This window comes from Rhinopithecus roxellana, chromosome 2 (assembly GCF_007565055.1).
Source record: "Rhinopithecus roxellana isolate Shanxi Qingling chromosome 2, ASM756505v1, whole genome shotgun sequence".
Lineage (NCBI taxonomy): Eukaryota > Metazoa > Chordata > Mammalia > Primates > Cercopithecidae > Rhinopithecus > Rhinopithecus roxellana.
Genome location: NC_044550.1, coordinates 184,697,908 through 184,716,556, shown reverse-complemented (window position 1 = coordinate 184,716,556; position 18,649 = coordinate 184,697,908). Strand labels below are relative to the sequence as shown.

General features: G+C 41.7%; 1 pseudogene; it reads right to left on the bottom strand.

The window, feature by feature from the left end:
- Window positions 1-1,014: 1,014 nt before the first annotated feature.
- LOC104678789 overlaps window positions 1,015-18,649 on the bottom strand; it is a 39,630-nt pseudogene continuing 21,995 nt past the window's right edge.

Sequence of the window (18,649 nt, the reverse complement as noted above, 5' to 3'; positions counted from 1 at the left end):
ATGTATAAATATTTTCATTTAAAAAGTAAAACAATTATACCAGTACTGTAAAATATGTACTATTTTTTAAAATTAATTTACTTATTTTAGTTGACAAAAAATTATATATATTTATCATTTACAACATAATGTTTTGAAATATGTTTACATTGTGAAATGGGTAAATTGAGGTCATTAACATATACATTACCTCACATACTTTTTTGTGATGAGTACACCTAAAATCCACTCTTTTTAGCAATTTGAGAAAATAATATATTGTTAATGACTATAATCACCATGTTGTACAATGGCTCTCTTGAACGTATTCCTTCTCTCTGAAATTTTGTACCCTTTGACCAACGTTTACCCAACCTTCCCCCTTGGTCCATGGTATTTTGTCAAGCTGGTATAGCATATCAAATAATGAGACTTATGGTCACCAACTGATTACCTTGACTTCGTTTTTTAAAACAGAAGCAGATACAAATTTTTCTAAATACAGAAAATTATTTTAAAAATTAGTCCCTCAGGCCAGGCATGGTGGCTCATGCCTGTAATCCCAGCACTTTGGGAGGCCAAGCTGGGCAGATCACTTGAAGTCAGGAGTTCAAGACCAGCCTGGCCAACAAGGTGAAACGTCACCTCTACCAAAAATATAAAAAATTAGCCAGGTGTGGTGGCTCATACCTGTAATCCCAGCTACTTGGGAGGCTGAGGCTGGAGAATCAAGTGAGAACCACTTGAACCCAGGAGGCAGAGGTTGCAGTGAACTGAGATCATGCTAGTGTACACCAGCCTGGGTGACAGAGCAAGATTCAGTCAGAAAAAAAAATAAGTGGTCACTCAAATCCTACCACTCATGTGTTCCTACCATTAACATTTTGATGAATATTTTCCATTACTTTTTTCTGTGCATATTATATGTATGTTTTCACAAAGTTGGGTTTATACTGCAGTAGTATATACTGCCATATATACTACTATCTATATATCCTACTATTCACATTTTGTAACAAAAATGTCTTTTTTATTCTAATGTGGACAGGGATTTTCCTCCTGGACCATCTGTGGCTGTTTCTCAGCTGAGCTCAACCTTTTGGATTTGATGAAGGCCATGCCGTGTGTCCACATGTGAGTATTTAAGGCAGCTTCAGTTGCAAAAATTTTTACTCACACTTTGCACTTTCTGTCTGACACGGCACCATCAGGGGATTCATTCTCATGGCTGTGTTTGTTCTCTTGTTCCTTATCTTACCCAGCCCCATTTTGCTTGGGCGCTGGCTGAAGTTCCTTTAACTTGTGTAGAATGAAGAGGTGCCTGGACAGAGAGACGTGAGACGTGTAGCAGAGGCCACACTCCCAGCACTGGTAGGAAGAACCATCCTATTTGTGCTGACAGATGTGTTCGTGGAACCGCAGCAGGTTTTCGGTGGTGATGCCACACAGGACACACTTGGGAACCTTAAAAACATTGATTTTCAGCTTTTTCAGGAGTTGAGTGATTGCTCCTCAGGAAGACCTGAACTCCAGAACTGGTTCTTCCAACTTCCACTTGGGACTGGGGACCTTGGTGTCTTCTTTTATTTCTGTTTCCTCCTCATTGGTGGCATCCGTCATTTCTTTCAGGTCAGGGTCCTTGATGCCGTGCATCAGCTGGACATGCTTCTCCAGCATCAACCATTTGGTATGGAGTATGGGCGGTGTGAGCAGGCATACACTTTCCTGATGCCTTTGTGCTTGATCCGGTTGTGCAGGCACAGGCTGTGAGACGAGTTGAAAGACTTGTCACACTGGCGGCGGGGGTGTTTCTTCATTTGCTTCCCGTGCTCCTTCCTCACGTGGGATATGTACACATCTCTCTGCACGAACAGGTGATCACACTCGCAACACATCCACCCAGGACTGGCCACTTTCTTAGTTTCCATTTTTTCACAGGAGATGGAGATTTTCTCTCCAATTTCTCTTTCCCATTCGTGGGTTTGGTGTCTTCTTTGTTCTGCTTTGCTGAATTTTGAGTTACAGGCTTAATGCTCAAAGGCAAGTTTATACCCAAGTTTGGAGGCCCTTCAACACTTTTCAATGTTCCATGCATAGACTTGATATGGTCCATCATAAGTTGCTTCTGTGCATATAAAACAGAACGGTCTGGACACTTGAAAACAGATATCTTCTGTTTTTTGATGTGTTGGTCAAAGTGGCAATACAGCAAGGTTTGCAGGGTGAACGCAGTGTCGCACGTGGAACACTTACGTATTATTTTTGGTTCTCCTATCTTGATGTCGGGATGCTGTGTATAGGCGTGGGAATGCATGTTTGGGGCAGAATTCAATGCCATTAGACAAATAGGACACTTGTAGAAGATTTCACAGTGAGAACCTTGAATGTGAGACTTCAGAACAGCCACATCAGAGTACACAACACTGCAATGCACACATCGAAAACCAACTCTCCTCTTGTAGTTCAGACAGTTCTTAGTGACGTGGGTCTGGAAGTGCACCAACCTGCAGATGGCCCCACACTCAGGGCAGGTGTAGGGAGATTTGTGCTGATGGATTCTCTGGTGTGATGCATAACTGCACCGGTTAGGAAGCAGCATCTGGCAGATAGTGAGTCTTTTGTCCACTCGTATCTGCAGCCTGCTGGAAATGTGTAGCTACTGACATCTCGTCCTGGAAGACTTCATTACACTCCAAACCTTTTAGGCTATATCTACACAGTTTGGAGGGTTCTTCATCTTGGGGCATGGCTGGGGTGATGGGAGTGCTTGAAGGAACCGATAAGACTGTTCCAGTTATGCCAGACTGAATTTTTGTGACAGTGTGTGTGCCAGCTCCCACAAGGCTCTGAAGAGTGGAAGTGGAAGTGGAAGTATTACTTGACAGAGAAATTCATTTGATCTGCTGGGACTGGCTTCAAAATTAAGTGGGAGCATTGCATTACCACCCCTTTCTCCTTATGCCCATGGGCATGGGAAAGGAGGCTACATTTGTTGTAAAAAAAAAAAAAAAAGAGGTTCTTTGTACAAAGGTTGCATGTTACTCCAATACACACACTCCATCTGTCTCAGTGAAGGAGTCCCCATACTCCAAGTACTTGTACCTATGCATTGGTAATGTGATCCCTGCATTGGCAGAAGAATTGAGGTTTGGGATATAAACAGGGACTGGATTGACACTGCTTAGCACCTTGTTGAAAGCTTCTACCACAGAACTCTGCAAGGATAATACCACCTGGACTCAAGACACCTTTTTGGTTGTGAGGCTGCTGCATTGATTATTACCTGCTTTATTTGTTGCTGAGGTTTGGTTAGCACTTGGCAGAGTTCAGAGTGGCCTGGGCACCCTAAGGCAGAATGTTAAGGTTGGCAAGGTGCACTGTCTTTGGCACGAGTTTAGCATCATCCAGGCTGGATACTGGCATGACAGTTTGCTGCTGGATGGCGTTGGCAGCTTTAATGATGGTGCTGCTGGCACTCTGAACAGAGGTAACAGATATGACCATGGCTTTCACCCTGGTGTTGTTAGCGAGCTTCAAATCAATGACTTGGGATCCTGCCATCTTCACAACAGACACTGGGAGGAAAGCAGTAGCCACAGGCTTGATTGTGACCTGTTTGGGGGTGAACTCTGCAGGGGAAACTGCACTGGTCACGACCACAGACTGGAGAGGCACCCTGGGGGTAAAGGAAAGGATGGCGGCTGATGCTGGAGACAACAGAGGGGATGTCACAGAGGCCATCACGCTACTATTCACATATTTTGCTATGTCATTATTCTGCTTAAACATAATTTTAATGACTAAATTGCATCTTCTTTATTGATGAACCATAATTATGCACCAATTCCCTAACATTCTTAAAGAAATTTTGGAGGTAGCTGGCAAGATGGCCGAATAGGAACAGCTCCAGTCTGCAGCTCCCAGCCAGATCAATGCAGAAGGCGAGTGATTTCTGCATTTCCAACCGAGATACCCTGCTCATCTCATTGGGACTTGTTAGACAGTGGATACAGCCCACAGAGGGCAAGACAAAACAGGGTGGGGCATCACCTCACCCGGGAAGCACAAGGGGTCGGGGAACTCCCTCCCCTAGCCAAGGGAAGTCATGAGGAACTGTGCTGTGAGGGATGGTGCAACCTGTCCCAGATACTGCGCTTTTCCCATGATTTTCACAACCCGCAGACCAGGAGACTCCCTCGAGTGCCTATATCACCAGGGCCCTAGGTTTCAAGCACAAAACTGGGAGGCCGTTTGGGCAGACACCAAGCTAGCTGCAGGAGATTTTTTTTCCATACCCCAGTGACACCTGGAACACCAGCAAGACCAGAACCGTTCACTCCCCTGGAAAGGGGGTTGAAGCTAGGGAGCTAAGTGTTCTAGCTAAGTGGATCCCACTCCCATGGAGCCCAGCAAGCTAAGATCCACTGGCTTGAAATTCTCACTGCCAGCAAAGCAGTCTGAAGTTGACCTGGGACACTCGTGCTTGGTGGGGGGAGGGGCGTCTGTCATCGCTGAGGCTTAAGCAGGCAGTTTTCCCCTCACAGCATAAACAAAGCTGCTGGGAAGTTCAAACGGCACAGAGCCCACTGCAACTCAGCAAAGCTACTGTAGCCAGACTACCTCTCTAGATTCCTCCTCTCTGGGCAGTATTGGGGGAACCCACCCCCAATATCTCAACTTAGGTTCTTTCTATTTTTCATAAGTGTCAGCCAGCTAAGAAATAGAGACAGTACAAAGAGAGGAATTTTACAGCTGGACCACCGGGGGTGACATCACATATTGGTAGGACCATGATGCCCATCTGAGTCTCAGACCAGCAAGTTTTTATTAAGGGTTTCAAAAGGGGAGGAGGTATAAGAACAGGGAGTAGTTACAAAGATCACATGCTTCAAAGGGCAAAAAGCAGAACTAGCCCAGCGCGGTGGCTCAAGCCTGTAATCCCAGCAATTAGGGAGGCCGAGACGGGCGGATCACGAGGTCGGGCGGATCACGAGGTCAGGCGATCGAGACCATCCTGGCTAACACGGTTAAACCCCGTCTCTACTAAAAAATACAAAAAACTAGCCAGGCGAGGTGGCGGGTGCGGGCGAGGTGGCGGGTGCCTATAGTCCCAGCTACTCGGGAGGCTGAGGCAGGAGAATGGCGTGAACCCAGGACGCAGAGCTTGCAGTGAGCTGAGATCTGACCACTGCACTCCAGCCTGGGTGACAGAGTGAGACTCCGTCTCAAAAAAAAAAAAGCAGAACTACTAATAAGGGTCTAACAAAGATCACATGCTTCCAAGGGAACAGGTCAAAGGGAAAAACCAGAACTACTGATAAGGGTCTATGTTCAGTGGTGCACATATTGTCTTGATAAACATCTTAAACAACAGAAAACGGTTCGAGAACAGAGAACCAGTCTGACCACAAATTTACCAGGACTGAGTTTTCCCAACCCTAGTAAGTCTGAGGGTACTCCAGGAGACCAAGGCATATCTCAGTCCTTATCTCAACTGCACAAGACAGACATTCCCAGAGCAGCTGTTTATAGACCACCACCCAGGAATGCATTCCTTTCCCAGGGTATTAATATTAATATTCCTTGCTAGGAAAAGAATTTAGTGATATCTCTTCTACTTACACGTCCATTTATAGGCTCTCTGCGAGAAGAAAAATATGGCTCTTTTTGCCTGACCCTGCAGGCAGTCAGACCTTATGGTAGTCTTCCCTTGTTCCCTAAAAATTGCTGTTATTCTGTTCTTTTTTAAGGTGCACTGATTTCATATTGTTCAAACACACATTTTACAAGCAATCTGTACAGTTAACATAATTATCACAGTGGTCCTGAGGTGACGTACATCCTCAGCTTACAAAGATAACAGGATTAAGACATTAAAGACAGGCCGGGCGCGGTGGCTCAAGCCTGTAATCCCAGCACTTTGGGAGGCCGAGACGGGCGGATCACGAGGTCAGGAGATCGAGACCATCCTGGCTAACACGGTGAAACCCCGTCTCTACTAAAAATACAAAAAAACTAGCCGGGCGAAGTGGCGGGCGCCTGTAGTCCCAGCTACTCGGGAGGCTGAGGCAGGAGAAGGGCGTAAACCCGGGAGGCGGAGCTTGCAGTGAGCTGAGATCCGGCCACTGCACTCCAGCCCCGGCGACAGAGTGAGACTCTGCCTCAAAAAAAAAAAAAAAAAAAAAGACATTAAAGACAGGCATAAGAAATTACAAAAGTATGATTTGGGAACTGATAAATGTCCATGAAATCTTCACAATTTTCCTCTGCCATGGCTCCAACCAGTCCCTCCATTTGGGGTCCTTGACTTCCCCCCAACAGGGCAGAGCATCTGAAAGAAAGGCAGCAGCCCCAGTCAGGGGCTTATAGATAAAACTCCCATCTCCCTGGGACAGAACACCTGGGGGAAGAGGTGGCTGTGGGAATAGCTTCAGCAGACTAAAATGTTCCCCTGCCTCCTGGCTCTGAAGGAGCAGTGGATCTCCCAGCAAAGCAATGAAGCTCTGCTAAGGGACAAACTGCCTCCTCAAGTGGGTCCCTGACCCCCATGCCCCCTGACTGGGAAACGCCTCACAGCAAGGGTGCCCCTCTTGTGTGAGGTGCCCCTCAGACACCTCATACAGGAGAGCTCTGGTTGTCATCTGGCAAGTGCCCCTCTGGGATAAAGCTTCCAGAGGAAAGAACAGGCAGCAATCCTTGCTTTTTTGCAGACTCCACTGGTAATACTGAGGCAAACAGGGTCTGGAGTAGACCTCCAGCAAACTCCAGCAGACCTGGGGCAGAGGGGCCTGTCAGAAGGAAAACTAACAAACAGAAAGGAATAGCATCAACATCAACAAGAAGAACGTCCACACAGAAACCCTACCTTAAAGTCACCAACATCAAAGACCAAAGGTAGATAAATCCACAAAGATGAGGAAAAACCAGCGCAAAAAGGTTGAAAATTCCAAAAACCAGAATGCCTCTTCTCCTTCAAAGGATCACAACTCCTGGCCAGCTAGGGAACAGAACTGGACAGAGAACGAGTTTGACAAATTGACAAAAGTAGGCGTCAGAAAATGGGTAATAACAAACTCCTCCGAGCTAAAGTAGCTTGTTCTAACCCAGTGCAAGGAAGCTAAGAACCCTGAAAAAAGGTTAGAGGAATTGCTAACTAGAATACAGTTTGGAGAAGAACATAAATGACCTGATGAACATAATCCATCACATTAACAGAACCAATGACAAAAACCACATGATTATCTCAATAGATGTAGAAAAGGCCTTCCATAAAATTCAACACCACTTCATGCTAAAAAACTCTCAATAAACTAAGTATTGATGGAACATATCTCAAAATAATAAGAGCTACTAATAACAAACCCACAGCCAATATCATACTGAATGGGAAAAAACTGGAAGCATTCCCTTTGAAAACTGGCACAAGACAAGGATGCCCTCTCTCACCACTCATATTCAACATAGTATTGGAAGTTCTGGCCAGGGCAATCAGGCAAGAAAAAGAAATAAAGTGTATTCAAATAGGAAGAGAGAAAGTCAAATTGTCTCTGTTTGCAGATGACATGATTGTATACTTAGAAAATCCCATCATCTCAGCCCAAAGTTTCCTTAAGCTGATAAGCAACTTCAGGAAAGTCTCAGTATATAAAATCAAGGTGCAAAAATCACTAGCATTCCTATACACCAATAACAGACAAACAGAGAGCCAAATCATGAGTGAACTCCCATTCACAATTGCTGCAAGGAGAATAAAATACCTAGGAATACAACTTACAAGGGATGTAAAGGACCTCTTTGTGGCTGACTGCTATGGTTACTACTTGAGACCATCACTATAGCAGTTACTACTGTTACTGCTTGAGACCATCATTACAGTCGAATGAAGGCACGAACGTAGAAATGAAAACCAAGGAAAAAAGAAACTGTTTTAAGGAAAAGCTAGCATGGGCAAAAAGAAGAGAACTCCCTGCTTCTAGGGAGCAAAGGCCACCCCCTATATTTATTGGGTAACAAAAGCAGGGAGGAGGAGGTAACGACTGATCAGCTGCTCAATTGATCACAGGTTCATATTGTTACTAATAGATTTCAATCATGCCCGATCATAGGAAACACTTCCGTGGCCTCCAGCATCTCCTCCTTTTTGTTTTTAAATTAATTGAGCAAGACAATTGCAGGCTGTGCAGCCCTTAATTGCCGATTGGTGATCCAGCTTCATTTTTTTAGCCCTTATTCAAAATGGAGCCGCTCTGTTTTGAATTGCTTCTTACATATTCCCCCCTTCCCTTTTACAAGAGGACCTTTAATCCTAAAGGTTGCAGAAGGATGAAGGTCCATCTTCTGCAACTTCTTCATGCAGAATAGGGGTGATAATATTCCTGCCTAACTATTAGGGTGTCTTGTATTCAGAGAGGAGCTCAGTCAGAAAGTATTGATCCATTAAACATCTATTGTACCTCTGAGTTCCAGCAAAAGGTGAAACACTGGCGCTCCACAGTTTCTCAGCTTCCTGTGTGGTTTTCATGATCTGTCCCCATGTTATGAAGGTTGATGTCAGCGTGACTCCACTCAGTCCTCATTCCGTCTTCGCATTCAGATTCAACTGGCTCATGGCTCATACTGGGGGAACCAGGACTGTAGTTGGAATCCATGGGTCCCTCCAGTCTCCATGGTCGCACACATCTTGAGGGCACCCCCAAGGTTTGTTCATCTTCTGTAAAGACACAAGCATATCCTAGTCCCCACATTAATAAATCTACTGAAACAAAAGCAAAGGCTCTTGTGGCTATAGCCAGGAGGCATGCCATTGCTGAGCATTTGTTCTACAAGCTGTAACTCAGCCTCTCCCTCTTTGGTTAATTGCCCCCGGGTAAAACTTTTCATTGATAATGAGAGACAGGCTCTTTCTGATTAACAGAAGACAGAGAAAGCAAATCAAGGCTTATCCCTCTCGTAAACAATCCTCAAGATCTATTACCATGAGAGACCAGTCTCTTGTCCCATATCCATAAGCCCACAAAACTTCTTTTCTTCAATCTACACTGCACAAGTGAGTCTATGAGATGCTATGGGTTGTGATAGATAAATCTCTCTCCTAGTTGCCCTTCTAAATCCCTGACCGCTTCACTTCTTACATAGAGAAGGCTGCAATTTACAGGGAATAAGCAACAGTTGAGCAATATATTCTCCCAGTTCAAAAACCCAAAGATCTTGTGATATTACCACCACGTGAATTTCTTCTTCACAATCCGAATCAACAACTCCTGGGACTACAGTAATGTCCTGTAAGTTAAGATGACTTTTACCCAACATTAATCCCACATATCCTGTTAGCAAAGATCTCCAAATACAAGTGTGAATCTTAGTGAGTTTTTCTTCCAATTAACGTAACCTGTTCTCTAACTGGGAAATCTAATACTGCACTTCCAGGAGTTCCTGGGGAGAGAGAATCAGTGTGCCTTGGGAAACCCACCCCGGAAACGGAGATGTGGCCTGGACGGGGTATGCCCTCATAGTTTGAGGTGCCCGGGTCCAGGCTGCCTTCTCACTTCCTGACAAGGGCTGCTGTTTTGATGAAATTTTGAGTGGCATTGATTAGCCCAGTGATTTCCTTTATTGTAACAAAGGCAAAGTCCTGGTGTTTTGTTGTTGTTGTTAAGATGGGAACTGTGTTTCAAGACCCCTTTGTCCCAGAGATCCGGTGTTGTTCTCTTTTGAAATGCCAAATTTTTCTACACTTATAAAACTTTTCCACTTTAGGGCTTGACCCTTGGCTTCTTTTAGATCTGTCAGCTACCAAAGTAGCCATTGCCTAAGTCAATACTGCAGAGCAATGAAGCTCAGTTCCCACATCTTGACAAGCTCTGAGAAAACCTCTCAAGGCCTCTGCACATCTCACAGGTGCCAGTGCACGTTTATAATCCATCTCACGTGCAAAGACGCACTTAGGCTCAAAATAAAGAGATGGAGGACCATCCAGATTAATAAAGCAAGTTCTTAGAGACCTACAAAGAGACTTAGACTCCCACACAATAATAGTGGGAGACTTTAACACCACACTGTCAATATTAGATCAATGACACAGAAAATTAACAAGAATATCCAGGACTTGAATTAAGCTCTGGACCAAGTGGACCTAACAGACATCAACAAAACTAGAGAAATAAGAGCAAACAAATTCAAAAGCTAGCAAAAACAAGAAAGAACTAAGATTAGAGCAGAACTGAAGGAGATAGAGACATGAAAAGCCCTTCAAAAAATCAAAGAATCCAGGAGCTGGTTTTGTGAAAAGGTTAACAAAATAGACCGCTAGCCAGATTAATAGTGAAGAAAAGAGAGAATAATCAAATAGACACAATAACAAATGATAAAGGGGATATCACCACTGATCCCACAGAAATACAAACTACCATCAGAGAATACTATAAACACCTCTACACAAATAAACTAGAAAATCTGGAAGAAATGGATAAATTACTGGACACATGCCCCTTCCCAAGACTAAACAAGGAAGAAATCAAATCCCTGAATAGACCAATAACAAGTTCTGAAATTGAAGCAGTACTTAGTAGCCTACCAACCAAAAAAAGGCCAGGACTAGACAGATTCACAGCTGAATTCTACCAGAGGTACAAAGAGGAGCTGGTACCATTCCTTCTTAAACTATTCCAAACAATAGAAAAAGAGGGAATCCTCCCTAACTCATTTTATGAGGCCAGCATCATCCTGATACCAAAACCTGGTAGAGACACAACAAGAAAAGAACATTTCAGGCCAATATCCCTGATGAACATTGATGCAAAAATCCTCAATAAAATATTGGCAAACCAAATCCAACAGCACATCAAAAAGCTTATCCATCAAGATCAAGCCAGCTTCACCCTGGGATGCAAGGCTGGTTCAACATACGCAAATCAATAAACATAATCCATCACATAAACAGAACCAATGACACAAACCACATGATTATCTCAATAGATGCAGAAAAGGTCTTCCATAAAATTCAACACCCCTTCATACTAAAAAAAAAAACTCTCAATAAACTAGGTATTGATGGAACATATCTCAAAATAATAAGAGCTGTTAATGACAAACCCACAGTCCATATCATACTGAATGGGCAAAAGCTGGAAGCATTCCCTTTGAAAACTGGCACAAGACAAGGATGCCCTCTCTCACCACTCGTATTCAACATAGTATTGGAAGTTCTGGCCAAGGCAATCAGGCAAGAGAAAGATATAAAGCGTATTCAAATAGGAAGAGAGGAAGTCAAACTGTCTCTGTTTGCAGATGACATGATTGTATATTTAGAAAGCCCCCATTGTCTCAGTCTCAAGTCTCCTTAAGCTGATAAGCAACTTCAGCAAAGTCTCAGGTTACAAAATCAATGTGCAAACATCACAAGCATTCCTATACACTAACAATAGACAAACAGATATACAAATCATGAGTGAACTCCCATTCACAATTGCTGCAAAGAGAATAAAATACCTAATAATACAACCTAAAAGGGATGTGTAGTTCTCTTCAAGGAGAACTACAAACCACTGTTCAAGGAAATAAGACAGGACACAAACAAATGGAAAAACATTCCATGCTCATGGATAGGAAAAATCAATATCATTAAAATGGCCACACTGCCCAAAGTAATTTATAGATTCAATGCTATCCCCACCAAACTACCATTTACTTTCTTCACAGAATTAGAAAAAAAGCTACTGACATGTCATATGGAACTAAAAAAGAGCCCACATAGCCAAGACAATCCTAAGCAAAAAGAACGAAACTAGAGCATCATGCTACCTGACTTCAAACTATACTACAAGGCTACAGTAACCAAAACAGCATGGTACCGGTACCAAAACAGAGATATAGACCAATGGAAAAGAATAGAGCCCTCAGAAATAACACCGCACATCTACAACCATCTGATCTTTGACAAACCTGACAAAAACAAGCAATGTGGAAAGGATTCCCTATTTAATAAATGGTGCTGGGAAAACTGGCTAGCCATATGTAGAAAGCTGAACCTGGATCCCTTCCTTAACACCTTATATAAAAATTAATTCAAGATGGATTAAAGACTTAAATGTTAGACCTAAAACCATAAATCCCTAGAAGAAAACCTAGGCAATACCATTCAGGACATAGGCATAGGCAAGGACTTCATGACTAAAACACCAAAAACAATGGCAACAAAAGCCAAAATTGGCAAGTGGGATCTAATTAAACTAAAGAGCTTCTGCACAGCAAAATAAACTATCATCAGAGTGAACAGGTAACCTACAGAATGGGAGAAAATTTTTGCAACCTATCCATCTGACAAAGGGTTAATATCCAGAATCTACAAAGAATTTGAACAAATTTACAAGAAAGAAACAACCCCATCAAAAAGTGGGCAAAGGATATGAACAGACACTTCTCAAAAGAACACTTTTATGTGGCCAACATACATATGAAAAAAAGCTCATCATCACTGGTCATTAGAGAAAAGCAAATCAAACCACATGAGATACCATCTCATGCCAGTTAGAATGGCGATCATCAAAAAGTCAGGAAACAACAGACACTGGACAGGATGTGGAGAAATAGGAACACTTTTACACTATTGGTGGGAGTATAAATTAGTTGAATCATTGTGGAAGACAGTGTGGTGATTCCTCAAGGATCTGGAACCAGAAATATCATTTGACCCAGCAATCACATTACTGCGTACATACCCAAAAGATTATATATCATTCTATTATAAAGACACATGCACACGTCTGTTTATTGCAGCACTGTTCACAATAGCAAAGATTTGGAACCAACCCAAATGCCCATCAATGATAGACAGGATAAAGAAAATGTGGCACATATATACCATGGAATACTATGCAGCCATAAAAAAAAGATGAGTTCATATTCTTTGCAGGGATATGGATGCAGCTGGAAACCATCATTCTCAGCAAACTAACACAGGAACAGAAAACCAAACACCGCATGTTCTCACTCATAAGTGGGAGTTGAATAATAAGAACATATGGACACAGGGAAGGGAACATCACACATCGGGGCTTATCAGGGGGTGGGGAATAGGGCAGGGATAGAATTAGGAGAAATACCTAATGTAGATAACAGGTTGATGGGTGCAGCAAACCACCATGGCACATGAATACCTATGTAACAAACCTGAACCTTCTGCACTTGTAACCCAGAACTTAAAGCATAATAAAAAAAATTTTTAAAAGAAAGATAGTTGCCAAATATTACATGACAGTAATAAACCGTAATGTGTCTGAAGAAAAAAGATATTTTTGTAGCAAAAACAAATTTTGTCTCTGTTGATCTAACCATATAAAGAATAAGTTGGAATTTCCTATCATTATGAATTGTTTGCTCTTTATCCCTTCCTGTAAACTGGAATCAGTCAGATAATTTGTTTTTTTCTCTTTGTCCCTCTCTGTTGCTGAAACATGATATTTCCCAAGGATAACAGAGGGGGCATTTGGTAAGAGAAGAAAAAGAAGGGAAGAGAGAGTTGTTAGGAATAATATCAAATGGAAGACAAGCTAAGAAGTGGTCCGTCTTAGCAGTATGAAAGATCTGACCACCTCATACGCACTCCATCCATGGAATGAGACCCCTTCATCAGCCCTATCCAATGGGTAATCGGATAGAAATGACTACTTGCTTTGGAAGCCTGGGACAAATAAAGTGTGGGGCCTAAACTAAAATAATCTAGCAGCCATGGAAAATGCTTGAATCCAAAGGGAAGGTTTCTTTGTTCCCCTCTGCTGTATAGAGTAATATATAAACTGAAACTGTTATTTCTATGAGAGATGGAAGAACTCTTATCTGTGAGTAGCCAGTGAGGATGACCAATTGCACCCATGCCCCTGAGGGATCTATATGAGTTGCAAGATATGACTCTGACCAGGACTGTGTTGTACGTTCTTGTAGGCACTATTTGTGTGATTGATCAGCTAATGTAAGATTGCTTAATTATGTCCTATTTCTTCCCAAACTCTACCACTCGGAAGGATGTAGTTGTGGGGTAACAGAAAAGGAAAATTCATGTCTATAAGCACCAACATGCATCTATATCACTGCTAAAAATCAGACGTTGTGTCAGCAAGTTTCTTCTAGTTAATTACCAATCATTCACTCACCTCCACGTTCTGTCTGCCCTACACAGTGTAATTGTAATCTGATTTGCTTTTCAAAGAAATGTCTCACCAGACTAACTGAAGCTGGTTACACCAATGTAATCTTCAGAAACATGCTTAGGGAAGCTTTTACACCATGCCAAACAAGTGACTACCACATGACTGCTGAAAGTTATGAGCTTACATTCTCAGATCTGATCAAATCTGTCTTTAAACCATTACAATAGTAAGCACATTAAAATTTTGAAATTATTCTAGATGCTTTAAAGAAGTCAAATAGTGGGCATACTGCAGAGTTGACACTACACACATGACATACTTGAAAATGCCGGCCGGACACGGTGGCTCACACCTGTAATCCCAGCACTTCCAGAGGCCGAGGCGGGTGGATCACGAGGTCAGGAGATCGAGACCATCCTGGCTAACATGGAGAAACTCTGTCTCTACTAAAAATACAAAAAAATTAGCCGGGCATGGTGGTGGGCGCCTGTAGCCCCAGCTACTCGGGAAGCTGAGGCAGGAGAATGGCGTGAACCCGGGAGGCAGGCGGAGCTTGCAGTGAGCCGAGATGGCACCATTGCACTCCAGCCTGGGCGTCAGAGCCAGACCCCATCTCAAAAAAATACATAAATAAAAAATAAACAAAGAAAAACCTCCATTGAATCCAAGGGAAAGTTTCAGAAATGCCTATATCAAAAAAGTTTCAGGCCGGGTGCAGTGACTCACACCTGTAATCCCAGCATTTTGGGAGGCCAAGGTGGGTGGATCACCTGAGGTCAGGAGTTTGAGACCAGCCTGACCAACATGGTGAAACCCTGTCTCTACTAAAAATACAAAAAATTAGCCAAGCCTGATGGTGGGCGCCTGTAATCCCAGCTACTCGGGAGGCTGAGGCAGGAGACTCGCTTGAACTCGGGAGGCGGAGGTTGCAGTGAGCCGAGATCGCTCCATTGCACTCCAGCCTGGGTGACAGAGCAAGACTCCATCGCAAAAAAAAAAAAAAAAAAAAAAAAAAAAGCAGAAAATGTAATTTTCACCTCACAGGAACAATGCTTTATAGACCTTGTGACAGTTAAGGTTTCACAGTAGATCGCCAAGGCTGCTTCTGCATTCTGTAATAAAATTATCATTCTTTACAAAAGAAAATCTGATTTACATTTATATTTTTTATTTCTTCTTTTTCATGAAGATGGTTAGGGTTGCAGTCATATGCTAAGAACTGAATCAAGATGAAAGGCATAAACTTTTTGTTTTGCAACATAAACAGTTTTTTATGTTTTAACCTTTTATGTGGGAATAATTTTAGACTTATAAAAGCATTGGAAAGATAGCACGGTGAGTTTCCATACACTTCAAACCGCACTTGGAATAATGCAGTAAATACAAAAATCCCATTCCTTGAGGAACTTACATTCTATATATTATGTATCTAAAAATAAAAATAGATATACAGCCAAATGTGAGCCAAAGTTAGTTCTGGGCAATTTTTATTTTCTCCTTTAAACTTTCTGGTATTTCCACATTTCAAAATCAAATAAAAATAAACTTTCCTCTAATGTATTATTCACATGGTGTCAAGATTAGTTAGCACTATAAAAGTAATCTTATACTGGAAGACTTAAATTAAGCCCTCTTGACAATTTCAAATTCATCAGTTTCCTTTTCTGACAGTTGAATTTCTGTAGCTAGACATGTTCTTCTTTCCCCAGGGCGTTCCCTAATTGTAAGGTGGACCTTGAATGCCCTCTGCTGGCCAGACTACATCAGCAGAAAAAGACAGTGAAAATAAACCAAGAAAAATCACAGCACAGTGACCACTCTCTCTACACATGTATTTTTCCCTGATTCTCTCACTCAAAAGACACTCACTGTGTGCCTATTATGTGCTAGACACTATAGTTGGAAATACAAAAGATATAAGATGTAATCTGTGTCCTTGAAATCACTCTATACTTTTTTCCAGGAAATTACCAAGTCTCAGAACATTTCTTGGGCCTGAACTCAAGAAAGAGCACCAACTCTTGCAAAAAAGGATGATTGGTATGTATTCATGTTGGACTATGAAAATAACGTCTTTCTCCATTAAAAAACAGGAAAATGCCGGGCGCGGTGGCTCAAGCCTGTAATCCCAGCACTTTGGGAGGCCGAGACGGGTGGATCACAAGGTCAGGAGATCGAGACCATCCTGGCTAACCCAGTGAAACCCCGTCTCTACTAAAAAAAAACAGGAAAATAACATCTATCCTTAATGAAAGGATACAATATCCTTTGGAAGATACTGAACATTTAAACTTCAAATTTCCGTAATACGCTACAGTCAGTATACAATATACAGTAAGAGAGCTGACACTAAAGGAGAAAAAAGACCCAAAAACTTGAGTACAAATGTGGTCAGTTGTCTTCAGAAAAGTCAGGTACATTCTTGATTCTTTCCTAACTTAGACATGATTTAAATATTCACATCATCGCAAACTACAAAATTTCAGAAAACTAAATTCTAGCAGACACTTCATTTCTACCCCCATTATTACACAGCTAGTAGTTATCCACTTGATGTGGTGAGCAAACATGATATTCTAGGAATGACATCGCTAAAATAAACATTGCCTACAATTGATACTTTAACCAGAAATGTATGGCAGACAGCTGGGATTTGAGAGCTGCTTAAACATCCACTAGTGGGTCAGTACAACTTGCAAGCTCATTGTTTTTTGTTTTGTAATTTTTTTCTTTTGCTTTGCAGTGAATGCAGCAGGACTCACTGTTTTTGTATCCAAGAAGTTTGATCCTTTTGAGCTGTGATAGTATAAAAATTACAGAAACATGAGAAACTACAAAGGTGTGAATTTTACAATAAGACATTAGAACCTTCTAACTGCTTCTCAATACTTTTTGAACAAAATCTACATTGACATTTGTCTCCACCGGTTGACTCTACCCAAAAAAAGACCACATCACTTCTTTCAAATCCACTATAATGAATTAGTTTAACAGTGTAACTTCACTTAACCCAAGTCTTTTTTTCACTGCTGTGTAGGACCTCATAATAAAGATTGGACACTCCTGGGAGGAATTTTGGCAACTTCTATGAGCATGTTTGTCTGTGCCAATGATTTGACGTGCTATTGATGTGTGCTGCTAGATGTCTCATAATGCATAGGGAAGAGCCAGACTAGGAATATTTGGTTCATACTCGGCATGACTTTCAAATGCCCCACCAGATTTTCATGCAGGTAAATAAAACAATTTGTTTATCCGAGCCTAGAATCTAATTCTTTTTTATCTATAACACAATATATATTTCTTGCTCACTGTTAACACAAGCAAAATATTTTAAGTTCATCTCCTCATCTTAATCATGGGAAGATGAATAACATTTATCGATTTGCATATGTTGTACTTTGTTTTTGTTCAAACTTTTCCAAGAATTCTTCACATTGTGGAAATGTCCCTATAGGCAGCACCACTCATGGCATTTGAGACAATAGCACACGCTTACATCACTGGCGTTTGTAGCTGATGCAAATACTTCTCAGTAAAAAAATTGAGACACCATTAATAATAATTGATAGGCAGTCAGCAGTTCGAGAACAGCCTGGCGAACATGGTGAAACCCTGTCTCTACTAAAAATACAAAATTAGCTGGGCATGGTGACACATGCCCGTAAACCCAGCTAGTCTTGAGGCTGAAGCAGGAGGTCTGCTTGAACCTGGGAAGTGGAGGTTGCAGTGAGCCGAGATCGCACCATTGCACTCAAGCCTGGGCGACAAGACTGAAACTCCAGCTCAAAAAAAAAAATAGTAATTGATAGACATGAAATGTAATGATCTCATCGCATTTTATTAACATCTGTTATTTTAATTTTATAGTATAATAATAAGAAATCTACGTCATAAAAATTATTACTTGAAATTGCCTGTTGTTCTTCAGTCTTTTCCTATCTTTTCAATCGTCCAGTCTCAGAGATCTGCCATGAAACTTCTCTATTGTCCCCTGTACTGCTATTCCTTTTTTCAATAGCTAAGTTCCTGTTGACTATCAAAGCACATGAGCTCTGTGGTCTTTTGAGATACTCAAGACAGAATGTATACCTCCTCATGTGGTTTCAAGATAGGATTTGTTTTCTGAAATATTCTGTCTTGTCTCCATCCCAAGCAACACAGGGAATTATTTTAACACACACTCATAAATAAGGTCCAGGTCATTTGCAAGAATATTATACTTCCTCATTTTCTCACTTCAACAATCCGTACTTTGTCTTGACATGTTATCCCTCCTGCAGTTAAGGTTATTTATCTCTTTCTCATATATATAGACAGGTCTAGACTGTCGTTACTTATCCTAGCAATAGTTTTTATTCTGGTATCCTCTGTATCTCTGCTCTTTCATTTTCTTCTACTTTGTATTCAGCATGGCTTTTAATTTAGCTGCTTCTAAGTTCTGCCTTGGTTGTTACAAGTAGGTGCAAACATCTATTTCATTTTGGCTACTTCTGTAGTCATGCTCAAGCATTATATATTAAAAT